At 37.9% G+C, this 13,442-nt stretch overlaps 1 long non-coding RNA gene across 1 annotated transcript; it reads right to left on the bottom strand.

Moving 5' to 3' along the window:
- Positions 1-3,234: 3,234 nt before the first annotated feature.
- Positions 3,235-12,347, bottom strand: LOC306664550. Its single transcript, XR_013764737.1, has 4 exons — positions 12,086-12,347; positions 7,834-7,889; positions 6,994-7,050; positions 3,235-4,781 (listed from the first exon to the last, which is right to left on the bottom strand). It is a non-coding gene; the product is annotated as an uncharacterized lncRNA (long non-coding RNA).
- Between the last annotated feature and the right edge of the window lie 1,095 nt (positions 12,348-13,442).

The raw sequence follows: 13,442 nt of genomic DNA on the forward strand, positions 1-13,442 counted from the left end.
TGTGGAGAGGAGCCATTTTGCTCCCATGTGTGTGAAATTTCTGGAAGATTTTATTTCAGAAAAGATCAAGGCTCTGAAGAAGACACAGGCTCAACTGGCAGGCAGCCTCCTAAATTCATATTCCATGTTGCCTTTGCACTTGGTGTTCAGTGGGAAGAATTCTCACAGTTCTGATTTTTATCAAAGAATTTTCAGTAGCATTTTCTGTCCAGAGAAAGTAGCTAGATCCTGAAAGGTGTTCCATTTCTCACTAACCAAAAAATCAGTCAATCAGTAGGGACTTTAAAAAGATTGATAATTAAGTGATTTTATTTTTTTAGAATCATTTTAAGTCTACAGAAAAATTGAGGAGAAAGTTCAGAGAGATCCCATATATTATCTCCTCCCTTCGAGCTCTCCCTATTATTAGCATCTTGCATTACTGTGGTATGTTTGTTACAACTGATCAATGAATGTTGACATATTATTATTAATAAAGCACATGGTTTCCCTGCAGGTTCACTCTTTGCATTGTATAGTTCTATGGGTTTCAGCAACTGTGTTATGTCATGTGTTTTCCATGAGAATATTGCCTAAAGAGTTACACTGTCATAAAATTCCTCCATACCCCAACTTTTTATTCCTCCCTCCTGGCAACTACTGGCCATTTTTACTATCACTATAGATTTTCCTTTTCCAGGATGCCATATCATTGGAATCATACAGTATGTAGTCTTTTGAAACTGGATTTGTTTTTTTTCACTCACCAATACTCATTTAAGATACTTCCTGGTTTTGTGTGGTTTCATAGATCATTTATTTAAAAAAAATTATAAAAAAACCTGAATAATATCCCATTGTATGAATTCACGTTAGTTTGTTTATCCATACCTAATGAAACATATCTTGGTTGCTTTCAAGTTTTGGCAATATGAATACAGCTACTATAAATATCCATGTGCAAGTTTTTGTGTGGAAATAAATTTTCAACTCATTTGAGTAATAAAAAGGAGTGTGTTTGTCAATCATATGGTAAGAATATGTTTAGTTTTGTAAGAAACTGCCAAATTTTCTTTCACACTGGCCATACCATTTCCCACCAGCAATTAATGAGAGTGCCTGTCCCTTCACATCCTCACCAGCATTTGTGCTGCCAGGATTTTGGATTTTGCCATTCTAATAGGTGTATAGTGATGTCTTGTTGTCATTTTAAATTTGTAATTTCCTGACAATATATGATTCTGAGTATCTTTTCATAAGCTTATTTGTATATTTTATTGGTGGTGTCAATTTAGTCAACTTTCCCTTGCTGTAATAAAATATCTGAGATAATCAATTTAAAAAGAGGAAAGGTTTATTTTGACTCATGGTTTCAGAGATTTCAATTCATGGTCACTTAGCCTTGCTGCTTTGGGCCTGTGGTGACAGAGTATTTAATGATGAGAGTGCATGGCAGAGGAGGTCTGTTTATCTCATGGATGCTAGAAGTCAAAAAATAAAAAAGAAAGAAAGAAGGAAAGAACAAGAAAGGGTTGGAAGGTTGGGTCCCCATTACTTCCTTCAAGGGCACAACCCCAATGACCTAGCTTTCTTCCACTAGGACCCAGCTCCTAAAGGTTCTACCACCTCCCAATAGCACCACAGGATGGGGACCAAGCCATTAATACTTGGGTCTTTAGGGGACATTCCAGATTCAAACTATAGTAGGTAATTTTTTTCAAAATAAAATTTTAATTGGTTCTCCCATTTTTGCCTATTTTTAAATTAGGTTATTTATTTTCTTATTTTTGAGTTGTAAGGGTTCCTTGCCTATTTTGGATCACTAGGTTTTAGTGAGCTACTTCGGCTATGGCAGGAGTGTGGCAGCCACAGAGTGTGCTGAGTTTACCCTGCCCTCAGTGGGCTCCTCATCTGGATGAGAATCAGGACCCCAAATGTGCACACATGAAACAGAACTGCACAGACAATTGTCACTATAAATGTATTTGTTTCTGTTTGTGGGACACAATATGAAATCCCACTTTAGATCCGTTTTTTCTAGTCTTTCAGGTAGAGGAGTGTCCCTGGTCTCTCATTCTTGCATATTCCATTGTTTCCTAGATGCCCCCAACATGCACTCACATGGATCGGCAAGTCAGAGGCTCATGTTGTGTGTCACTGAGGGGAACATTCACTTTAAGGCCATTTTCTAGAAATCAGCTTTGTGATAAAAGTCTATATTAGCCTTTCATATAAAGAGTGTGGTATGTGATATCCTAGGTTCACTCAGTAGAAGTATATAAGAATTTTTAATTAATGAGGGTTTTTTGGTTTGCTTGTTTGAAAGATACCCTTTGAAGAAAGAAAGCCAGGTTAGGAAATATCCACTCTGTTGATTATACAGGGAGAAATCTTGAAATACTTACCATGATGATATTTGAGATTAGGAGAGAGAAAATTTGGAGATCAAGAGGTGTTTTTGGAAAATGTTTCTTACTCCCACTGCAGGAAGGCAGTGAGGTGAACTTAATGAAAACTCAATGCTCTCAAGCGACCTCGCACTTCAGTAACAATGAGGCATTCATTGCATTTGCTTGGCACTTCCCAGTTCACAGAACATTATCTCACATTGCTACTCACAACCCAAGGTAGTAATTATTGTGAGTTTTGTTTTATAGATTGGGAAGCTGTCTAAGAAAGATCAAGGGATTTGGTGAAGAATGCACCACTCATTTCCCTGTGAACTACAGTATTTGACCCCAAGTTCAATGTTCTAGAGTGAGATTGTCTATTTTATGGCCTGGGTTTCCTGTGGATAGTCATTATTCACCCCTCAGTGATACTGCCTCAAAAGAGTGAGTTCTATCAGAGTCATGTTTTGATTTTGCTTCATAATCATCTCTATGAGACCTACTTGTTTGATTTTGTTTGTTGCATTTATTGTATTAAATTATGGAGTTTTTAAATAAAGGACTTTTTAATTTAATATAACCCATTAAAGACAGGAAGTATTCATTGTACATATTAAATGAAAATAAAATAATAAATCAGAATGAGTACAGTGATTTAATTTTGCTATGAAAACATGCTACATATAGGCAATAATATTGGAAGATTATAAAACAAATTGATAACAGAGATTATATCTGGGTGATGAGATTATGGACACTTATAAGTAATATTTTTTTTTCATTTTTACTGTACTTTCCAGATTTTTCTACAATAACATGTGTTACTTTTGTGATGAGACTAAATAAAGGCACAATAAATGCCATTACAAGATTACTATAACTTTCTTGGCTGTAACATTCTCCAAATGTCTCAACTCAGAGCCAATATTTCCATCATCCTTCTCTACATGTGAAGCTGCCGTAAACATACAGCATGGACACTTGGTCATCGCAGCCATCAGTCATAGCACATCACAGTATCAGGCACGACCCCTCAAACCTGGCCTACCCAGAACCCCCTGGGGGAAACATTGTAACGTGTGTTACATGGCTATTTTGCTCCACGCTCAAGAAGCTGAATTGTCAGATGGTGAGCTTAAGCCAAGTCAGAAACATATGCAGAGAAACACAAATTATTTTCAAAAAGCCAGAGGGCAAGAGTAGACATACCACTAGAGGGTTAGGGCTGAGTGGAACTGAAAGAAAGCAGAAACAAGAGCCACAGAGCAAGGTTTGAAGTGAAATGAGGAAGATTGGGACATTGTTTTGAATAGGCCTATAAAGTCGAAGTTGCCTCTAGCCCAGTTGGTTATTTTATCCTTTGACTGGGTTGGGGTAGGAGGCAAATAGCCTGTTTAAGGAAAGATAACAGGTATACAGGTCATGACTAATGAATATACATAAAGTCCAATTGCAATTATTTAAAGACTTTGCAGGAGGAGACTTGAGTGTAGGTATTTTAATTTGAAGGATAGATGAAATCAAACCATTAGAGATTTATTACTTTGGGTTAGAATTTTGTGTATCCAGAATTCCTCTTAAACATGCTCCCGGGTTCAACTCTCCTGAACCTCTTTTCTGACACAGAGGAAAATAAACTTTCAACTAATCTGTACATCTTCTGACTCATTCTTTCATTCTCTAGGGTTGTTACTGATTTTTCAATTTTATCTGGTTGTTAATGTGTTAATACCATCCCACAGTCTGACGGTATTTGCAATTTATAAGACAAAGAAAGAATAAACAAATCCTAACCCCAGATGAAGAATATCTGTTGGCATGAATTTTCTTCATCCTGGCAGGTTTTGATAGGTTCTTCTGAGATTATACTATCTAAGGAGAAGCATGAGGGGTCTCTGGACCTGAGCAAGACATGACCTTGCTCTGTGTTGCCTTAAGGGCACCACTTAGTTACTGACCAGGCTTAGTGAAGCACACTTCTAAGAAACTTGCTCAAATGCCTTCCTTTGATCACAGTTGTGCTGGGGGCCTTGAAGCCAGCACTCTTCTAATTGTCTGGAGATGCAAGATCTTTTGTCCAATTACTCTACACCCAAGTCTTAAGAACTTTACTGATGGAAAGTATGACTCATGGTGGCCTGCTGCATACCCCATTGTTCTGAGGTCCTATTGCCTGAGGATCTTCATTTTCTTGGGAGTATCCTAATTGCTTTTTCTGCTACTGGTCCATAAATAGAAAGTAGGTTTATTTTTGCCAGGGCTAATTTATTTGTAAACATATCATGAGTTTCAGTTCTAGAAGAAGAGGAAGAAATTCATGAAAGCCAGAAGATAGGTCCAGAATTGGATGAATCCTAGTTTCTTTGTTAAAACTTATTCCTCTCCCAGAACAGAATGAGGCAATCTCTTCACCTTGGGGAGGAGAGACAAGAGAAATCATAACATTTCCATAGACTTTCTCTTCCAATCACCTTGAACAGAGGCCACAAATAAGTCAAATACAAAAGGAAAATGCTGTTTGGCTTCTTTTGCTTAAGCCTGGAGTTGGAGTGAATCTTCTGTGCAAAACTGCCACCTAAGGATCTCAAAGTCATTGCTAGAAGGCATTTGGGTTAAAACACAAGCAAGGGGCTGCAGGTAAGTCCTGGTTGTGAATTCTGAATGTGAAACTGCCCCATCGCTGTCTTCCTTCTCCTTCCAGTGACTGACTCTCAGGTACAGATCTCTACAATTTGGGCGACACTCAGACTTTCTCCATGGAAGATTCAGTAAGGGAAGGACAAGGTTTTCCTGGTGATGTCATGGCTGAATCCATCCTTTGAGTGATGAATTCAAATCTCACTTCATTCAGAAAGTTTTTCTATCCCTTAAGCAGAAAATTTAATTGTAATTGTTTCAAGTCTTTGCTGGAAAAGACCTAAGTGCTACATATTCATTACCTGTTGCAAAGAAATCTTATACAATGAATATTTGTATGTACATGTGTATTTCCTCCACAAGAACACAGCGAGTAAGAGGCTTTGGATAGAAATAAAATTGAATGCTTAATAGAAAAAACGATAATCTTTCTAATATCTTCAGAAAGTGACATATTATTTCAGAAGCTAGCTGGATCTTCCTACAGAGACTGCTACAAAGAATCTAGGCTGCATTTTGGGGTTTGGAGGATGCTTCATGCCTCAAGTAGAGAAGAAGCGATCCCAGAAGTGTTTCCTCCACTCAGAGCAACAAGGGAGGATTTACTAGTGTGCTGATGGCAGGTTTGAGGATCAGGTTCGTGTATTTTGTGTTGTTTTCTTGAGAGCTGGTCCTGGTGTGGTTGGTGTATGTGTGTGTGTGTGTGTGTGTGTGTGTGTGTATGTGTGTGTGTTTGAAGTCTGCACAGGAAGTTGGGGTTATGAGAACCTCATTCTAGATGATTCCAAGGCTCTGAGAGCATGGGCCAAACCATGGGCCAAGAGCAGTTCAGAATGCTGGCCATTGTGTGAAAAAGTGGGGCAGGAGGGAAGGGTGCATCCTGGTCCAGTGGCAAGGAAGCCAATGGTTTGGTGTCTGGGAGGCAAATGGGAAAGGACATTGTGACAGAGCTATCATTTAGGATTTCCTTAGTTGGCTGTATTTGTCTAACCTCCAAGGTACCTGGCCGTGACCCAGTGTGGTTAAGAATATTGCTGTGAGAACCTGGACCACAGTCGCTGTGGAAAAAGCTGTTGCCTCATTGTGGAAAGATTTTTACAATCTGCAATTTGCTATAGGCCAGCAATCCTCCCACTGACAGCCTTGAAAAAAATTAAAAATAAATTTAGGGTTTATGCATAATAAAAACTTTATGTGCCATAAAAATCGTTTCTGCGGGACTACACACAGATCCCTCCCTGCCTGAGCCACATCTTCTGGAGAGCTTGTGTTTGGTGATGTGTTGATTTAATTTTCCAATCCATGCCAAATGAAATAAATACCCCTATTTTTGATCTGGTAACATAGAGTGGATGGCCAAAGGAATTTGTGATCAAAGGTTGTGCTTCCTCAGGGACTAACAGTTGAATGATGTCTTTTAGCATATTATGGCTTCAGACAAGTTGACCGAAGACAGTCAGGCATACATGGAGACATGTAATAAAGGAACATGAAAACAAACAATTCAACTATGCCCAGCTAGTCATGCATTGGCTTCAATTGCATATACTTTCATTTGAAGTGGGTCAGTGGAATTCAGAATGTTCCATTTGCAGCATTTTAGTTTGTTAGGATTATACTGACCAAAATTAATCGAGTTTGGCTCACACAACATGATCAGCCTAATATTTACTCAGTTTTTAACGTCTGTTGGAGAAACCATTCTGAATCAATTCAAGTCAGATAAGATGTGTGTTGTTCAGTAAAAAGCTATTCATATTACTGGATACCTGGTCCAGAACTCTGCCAACCTCTCATTCTGCAGAGAAGCAAAGCTCTTCAATTTTGAAGTTGGCTGTGCACCCTCTATTAAGGGCCAGATCTTGGATGCAGGTTTAGTTAATCTCGCTACTACTAGAATGATTGTTAATCATTAACTTTATTAATTTGCAAATGTCTTCATATCTTTGATGTCACTGTCTTTGTGTTTATACAGGCACACACATACCCCTGCCATTACTGACTTCCAGAAACTTCTTCCGCTTTCATCACTCAACAGGAGCACCTGTGGTAAGAGAGTTGTCAATCACAGACTAGTCTTTTTTACAAAAATAGAAGGAACTAAATTTTAAGCAGAAGTAAGTTGCTGTTGCTGCCTTAAGGAATTTGGACCAGTTCTTCAGATATTGCATATTTGAGGAAAACTCCCAAATAGAAATCTTAAAAATAATCTGTGTTTATGAATTGAAGGATTTAAATTATAAATAAAAAGATCTCTACCCATTAAACTGAGTGGGATACTGAGACATCAGAGCACTTAGAAATGTACACAGCAGGGACAAACAGCATTTGTTCCAGTCACAGATCCTCACCCAATGTGTCGAGGCTAGATCTTATTTTCTACTAAAAATTACAAACACCAAATAATTCTAGCTTTAGTATACTTTCTTTCTTTATGTAAGTTATTTATTTATTTTTTTATAATTCTGGCATACTGAAGAAGGATGCTACCATAATAATTGCAGTGGTTCACTTTATTTGCAATGTACTATACATTACTATACATGCAGATATGCTAATGCCTTTATTTAATTAACACAACTGTAGAAGAGTCTGATTGCTGTGTCAGAAGCAAGCATCTAAACCATCAATGTTTGAGTATTTTAATGACTAGAGTCAACATTTTCGCATTTCCCTTAAGTGGGACCATCTCTTGTTATAACTATTTGTCTACATATATATTCACACCATACATACATCCAGAATCATTATAAATATTTAAAGTATCCAATTTATTTTTGTACTACTACTATTTTACACTTGAATCCTCAGAAAATATCAGCATTACCATGAAGGTCCTTTGGCATCTTGAAACTTACAGGTCATGTTGGGGTAAGAAAGACACTGTATCCCATAAGGAAGATAAAAAATAAATAATATTTCCAAAGAAGGCCTCTAGTTTTAAACAAAATAACTTTTAATAGTTCTCTACCTAGATTGCTTTTAAAGCAATACCCCAAGAATGTATGAAACAAATAGAAATATCTTCTTTTGCAATTATAGTCAGAAGATTTAAGTAGACTCCTTAATACTACCACTTCCTCTAAAATAACTATTATTCTAATTAAACTGAACAATTTGTGTGGGAAGATTAAAAAGAAGTTAATATGGGAATTTTCAAACACGCATAAAAGCTTTTAAAATAATATAATCAACCTCCACATCAACAAGCTTCAGCAGTTAGCAACATCTTGGAACAGATTTTTTGATTGAATGGCCTGTCAGAGAATATCCTAAAGTATAGAGAAGGTGTGTGACTTATACCATCTACCTTTTCTCAGTCTGAATTTCTAATAATGAAACATGCTCTGGGAAAGGATGCTTGAATAAATTGGAAGAGGTATGTTGACTTCAAAATTTGCTATAAGAAGAGGACCTAATTAGGGGAAAGGATTGGTGTATTGATTGTTTCATTTATTTAAACAGAATTTAGTCAGAATACAAGTGAATGCCAGGTGTTCTTAGGCACTACAGGCAAACACATTCATATATCCTAGGTTCCAGCCTTCTGGAAGTTGCCAATCTAATTGGAGAGGAAAACTAGCCTCCATGTCTGATCTCCTGCTTATAGAAACAGAATGGACTAGAATGGAAATGACAGATCTTTTTAGGGTTTGATGAAAAGTTCTAAAGCTTTATCTTAAATAACCATACCACACAATTAAAAAAAAAAATTCCTTTAGAAAGCACTACAGATCAGTGGGTAAAAGAGTCAGCAGTGGTTGTAGACCGGTAGATGTGTAGATGTGTAGGTACAGAATTTCTGCTGATTGAGGTCAGTCAAAAAGAACCTGTGTAGATTGGACTAGAACTCCTCAAATGGCGAAGAGAACTGATAATGACAAGACCTGAGGGGTATTATTGCAATCCAGAGAGTAAGAACACAAGAGAGAGGTTTCTACAAACCCTCTGAAGATATATTCTTCTGAGACACATGCAGAAAGGGATCAATTTTTTTCTGTGTTCTTTTTCTCTGTTCTTTCTTCTTCTTTTTGATGGTGATGGGGATTCAACCCAGGACCTCATGCATGCAAGACAAGTGCTCTGCTACTAAGCTATATCCCCAGCCTCTGTGTGTGTTGTTAGTAAAAAAAAATCCTATTTCCATTTTCAACTATTCACCAAAGGAAGTGTTCTCTAGCTGCTGAATAAATGATGAGCAACTTGCAAAATTTACTGTAAATAATTTGTTTAAAAAGGTCTTATTTCATGTTGAGGCAAATATAGGGGAGTGGAAAGAAAGAAAAGAGCTCAAAGGAAATAGAGGGTGTAGGTGGTGATGGGTAAGTAAATAAAGCCTCACCATTTGTTAGAAAGGCAGCCAGCCATACATAGTGGTTAAAACCGTAAACTTGGAAGACTAAATGCCTGGGTTCAAATTCTGCCTCTTCCATTAATTGTGTGTTGAGCAAATTACTTAACTTCTTTTTGCCTCAACTTTCTCATCTGTAAATTGGAGATAATAATATTTCCTAGCCCATGATTATTCTCAGGTAGGATTATTCAGCACACTCAGGAGGGTACATGTCATGTAATCAGAACCACATAACGTTTGCTATCTCTTCACAGTTTCTCTTACAAAGAGTGTTTTGTTGTTCGTCTCATAGCCTCAATCTAGAGTCTTACATGTGTGTTTATACTGACAAACATCTAGATAAAAAAGTTTTATCTGGTCAGATAATGCCTCCGGCTTCCAGTTTCTGCAGTTCTCTAGTTGTGTCGTGGAGAGAGAGAGAGAGAGAGAGAGAGAGAGAGAGAGAGAGAGAGAGAGAGAGAGAGAGAGAGAGAGAGAGAGAGAGGAAAAAAAGGGGTGGGGAATAAGCAGGTCTTCTGAAGTTTAGGAAGTAAAACTAAGGCAGAAATAGAAACCACAAGTATAGGTATATTCAAACCAGAATGACATAGGTGCTTAGCAGGAAAGAATATTATGTCCCATTGTGGTTTATCCACAAGTTGGAGTGCTGGGTCCATCCTGGGGATTCTGAGAGTGTTTTCAACTTAAAATTTCTGTGTTTTAGAAGAGTCAAATGACAGACTGACCTGACTGACTTCCTAAGTTAATGATTCTGTGTCAGAGATACGTTGGAGCAGGGTTATTTTTCTGTTTTGTAGAATGCTGTGATGATCAACTGCCACAGGTTTTGGAAATGGATCTCGGTTTTCCTTCTGGGCAAAGACCTTCCTTCTTGCTGTTTAAGAATATCGTCCATTCACTTTTTTTTATTCTGGCAGTTGGAAGAGTATCTACGTCACATGGGCCTTAAAATGAGTGACTGAATGAAGCAGTAGAGACCTTCCACACTAGCTGCTAGCAGACCCCTCCCCTGCTGCGGCACACTACCCAACTCCACCTGGAAAGTTGGGAAGGTGGGCACTGAGGACACTTCATGGATACCTTTGTTGGCCATCCCTCTAAGAAAGAACTGGCCTGACATTCTGAAATTGTTCATAGTGTGTTGTGAGCACAGGATGGGGCACCAAACACCCTGTGCATCACCCAGATTGTCTTAGGGGAGCTGAAAATTCCAATAAGAGCAATTTGGTTCTTTAGGTAAGTGGTGGAGCTCTTTCCTAGTAGGTGTGAGGCCCTGGGTTTGATCTCTAGCACTCCCTGCCTCCCAAAAGAGTATGGTAAATGTAAGAAGTTAAAGACGTGATCTTCATTATTGTTAGTTTTAATTTTCAAGGATACGTTCAAATTCAACTCTTCATTTCTCCCTGTTATTTCCTATGTCTACTTTGATCTCTGTTTTAAATAGGTTTAGATTTAATCCATCTTTTTCTCATATTAATTAATCTCAAATAATAAAAATCTCTGATCTATACTCATATATTATTTTAAATCACACTTTGCTGTTTTCAGACACTTATCTCCCTTATTTTCAGGCGTACCCTATGACTAATTTATTGTTTTCCTCATATTACATAAAATGACATTTAAAATGTAAGTTGCCAGGTATTTTTTAGCCTCTTAAGTTTTTTAATAGCTAAACAAACAAAAAATAAACTCATGTCCCCTAGAAATTCTGATCTATCCTGTCCTCTGAGAAAAGCAAACTTTTCACCTTTAAGTAGAAAAGATAGTAGAGTGAAACAGACTTTATTACCTCATGTACATATATGATTGCATTGATGCGATCCTACAATATATATAGTCAGAAAAATGAGAGATTACACTCCACTTACGTATGATGTATCAAAATGTATAAATGCATTCTATTGTCTTGTACAACTAATTTCAACAAAAATAAAATAAAATAAGTTAATACTTAACAAATAGTCAATATCTAAAGGTACTCTTCAACCAAGATGTGGTCAAATCTTACTCTTTATCATGTGTATTATAAAATCTGCATTCCAAAATGCAAAATTATAAAATTGAATATATGGATAAAACAATTTGCAACCCCAAATTTCTGGTTTGTGTTACCATTTAGTGTTCCTGCCCCTTCCCCCACCTGGTTGTAAATTACTTGCGCAAGACCACAGAGCTGCTAAATGGCCAAGTTCTTCCAGAGAATTCAACCTCGCCCTCTCTCAGTGCTTTTCTTGCTCAGTGTCACCTTCCAGCTCTGACACTTAAAATCCACTGTGGCCTGTGCATGAAGGATTCACGCATGGTTCCAGCAAGGAATGGAAAGCTGTGAGAGAGCACAGGAGCCTTCTTGGGAACCATTCCTTCTGTCTCTGAGTACTATAATATGACTGTGGCCAGGGGAAATTAGACAAAATGTACCAGGGCTAGATGACAAAAGAAGGGCACGATTCAGGAGAGGGCAGGGTTTCCAGGCAAGGGAATAGATAAGGCAAAAATGGAAGGATCAAATCATGGTTTGAAGATTCATGAAAGGCAGACTAAGAGGTGTAGACTAGAGAGCCTGAGACCTGAACGAGTCTAAGTATTCCTCTTATTCAACACTTTCCAGTGCATAAGTTCTCCTTTGCTCACTTTCATAAACAATAAAGACCAGAAAAAATGGAAGGCCCAAATAAGGATGGTGGAATAGAAACACAAAGAATGCAATGAGTGCAAATCTTACCTCAGAAGAGAGAGAAGTATCTTCTTTGAAGTAAGCAAGGATGATCCTGTCTTCTCATCTTGCTGCCCTTCCAGAATTCTTTGTCAGCTCTTTGGAATCCTTCCAGCTCCTGTTCCTTCTGTTGGAGTGGAATCTGTTCATTGATTATGGACCTCCCTAGTTTTGTTGTAGTGGTTCTTATAAATCATCATTATACCACCCACTACCTGAGAATATATCCTGAATCTGGAAATTATTGGACCAATCCTAGGGACCTTGGAATGCATTGAGCTTAGGCTTCTCCCAATCATCACCCATGTGGGCTCTGGGCAGGGGTTGCTACAAAATCTGGTAGCTGACAATTGCAGAAATTAATAGGCAGGTCACTGGTCTCTAAAACCCTGAAGACATTATGCAGTTTTTGCTAAGGACTTGCAGGGTCTTCTACCTTTGCCCACTTCTGTCACCTGACTTTGACTAGCTTTTATTATTATTCTTTTTGAAATTGGAGCCAAGAGGCAAAAGGAAAATTGGGTAAGATAACTCTTTGGCTTTTATCAGTCCTCTAACTCTTTTCCAAAGTCATTGCATCATGTCTAGATTTCTGCAGATAGTCTATATAAATAGCTAAAATCATTATTAATATATTAATATATTTGATATTTATTTAATCTTATGTATACTGAGAACTAGGGAGGCAAACACAGAAAGATAAGTTCCCTGCCCTGCAAGGGCTAAAAGGCCAAGAGGAAAGACATTCAGAAAATAATGATAGTAGAGCATTATGCTGGCTATAGTGAAGTATACTTTTTAATATACCCAGTTAATCTTTTTAGGGAAAGTGCCAAAAAGTTGAGAAGAATTTGGTTTCTGCTCTGAACCATTTTAGTTACTTGCAAGTTACTTTTGAAAATGCTCGCGTATTAAATTTGAGTCCAACAACACTTCTCCTGTCCTTTGTTTTTCTTCCAAGGTGATTTCCACTTCCCCTGTAGAAAGGCAGCAGTGAGAAGCAGGAGGAGTGGGCAGCTGACGTTCCGACTGCATTTTGCGTTGTCCATTCCATTCGAGGAGTTATGCAACCAGGGGGGAAATGCATTTTCCACTCGTGAGGCCCTTTGATCATTTTTGCTCTTACATAACTCCCTAACAGCTGGAGCTGTAAACTTTAAAATTGGCAGGAGCATAGTTCATATTGCGAAAGGAAGTTCAACCCAAATTTGAAGAGAAACAGCTAGATATTTTTAGTGATTCCAGCATTTGTGTTTTTTAACATTTAGTGAGTGCTAGCGATGTTCAGGGACTGTAAGCGAACCTCCTTATCCAGAGATGTCGCCATCTTGACTGAGACTGCTATCCACAGGGCCTGGCGCAGGAG

Source organism: Sciurus vulgaris (assembly GCF_902686455.1).
Source record: "Sciurus vulgaris genome assembly, chromosome: 6".
In the NCBI taxonomy this organism is placed as follows: domain Eukaryota; kingdom Metazoa; phylum Chordata; class Mammalia; order Rodentia; family Sciuridae; genus Sciurus; species Sciurus vulgaris.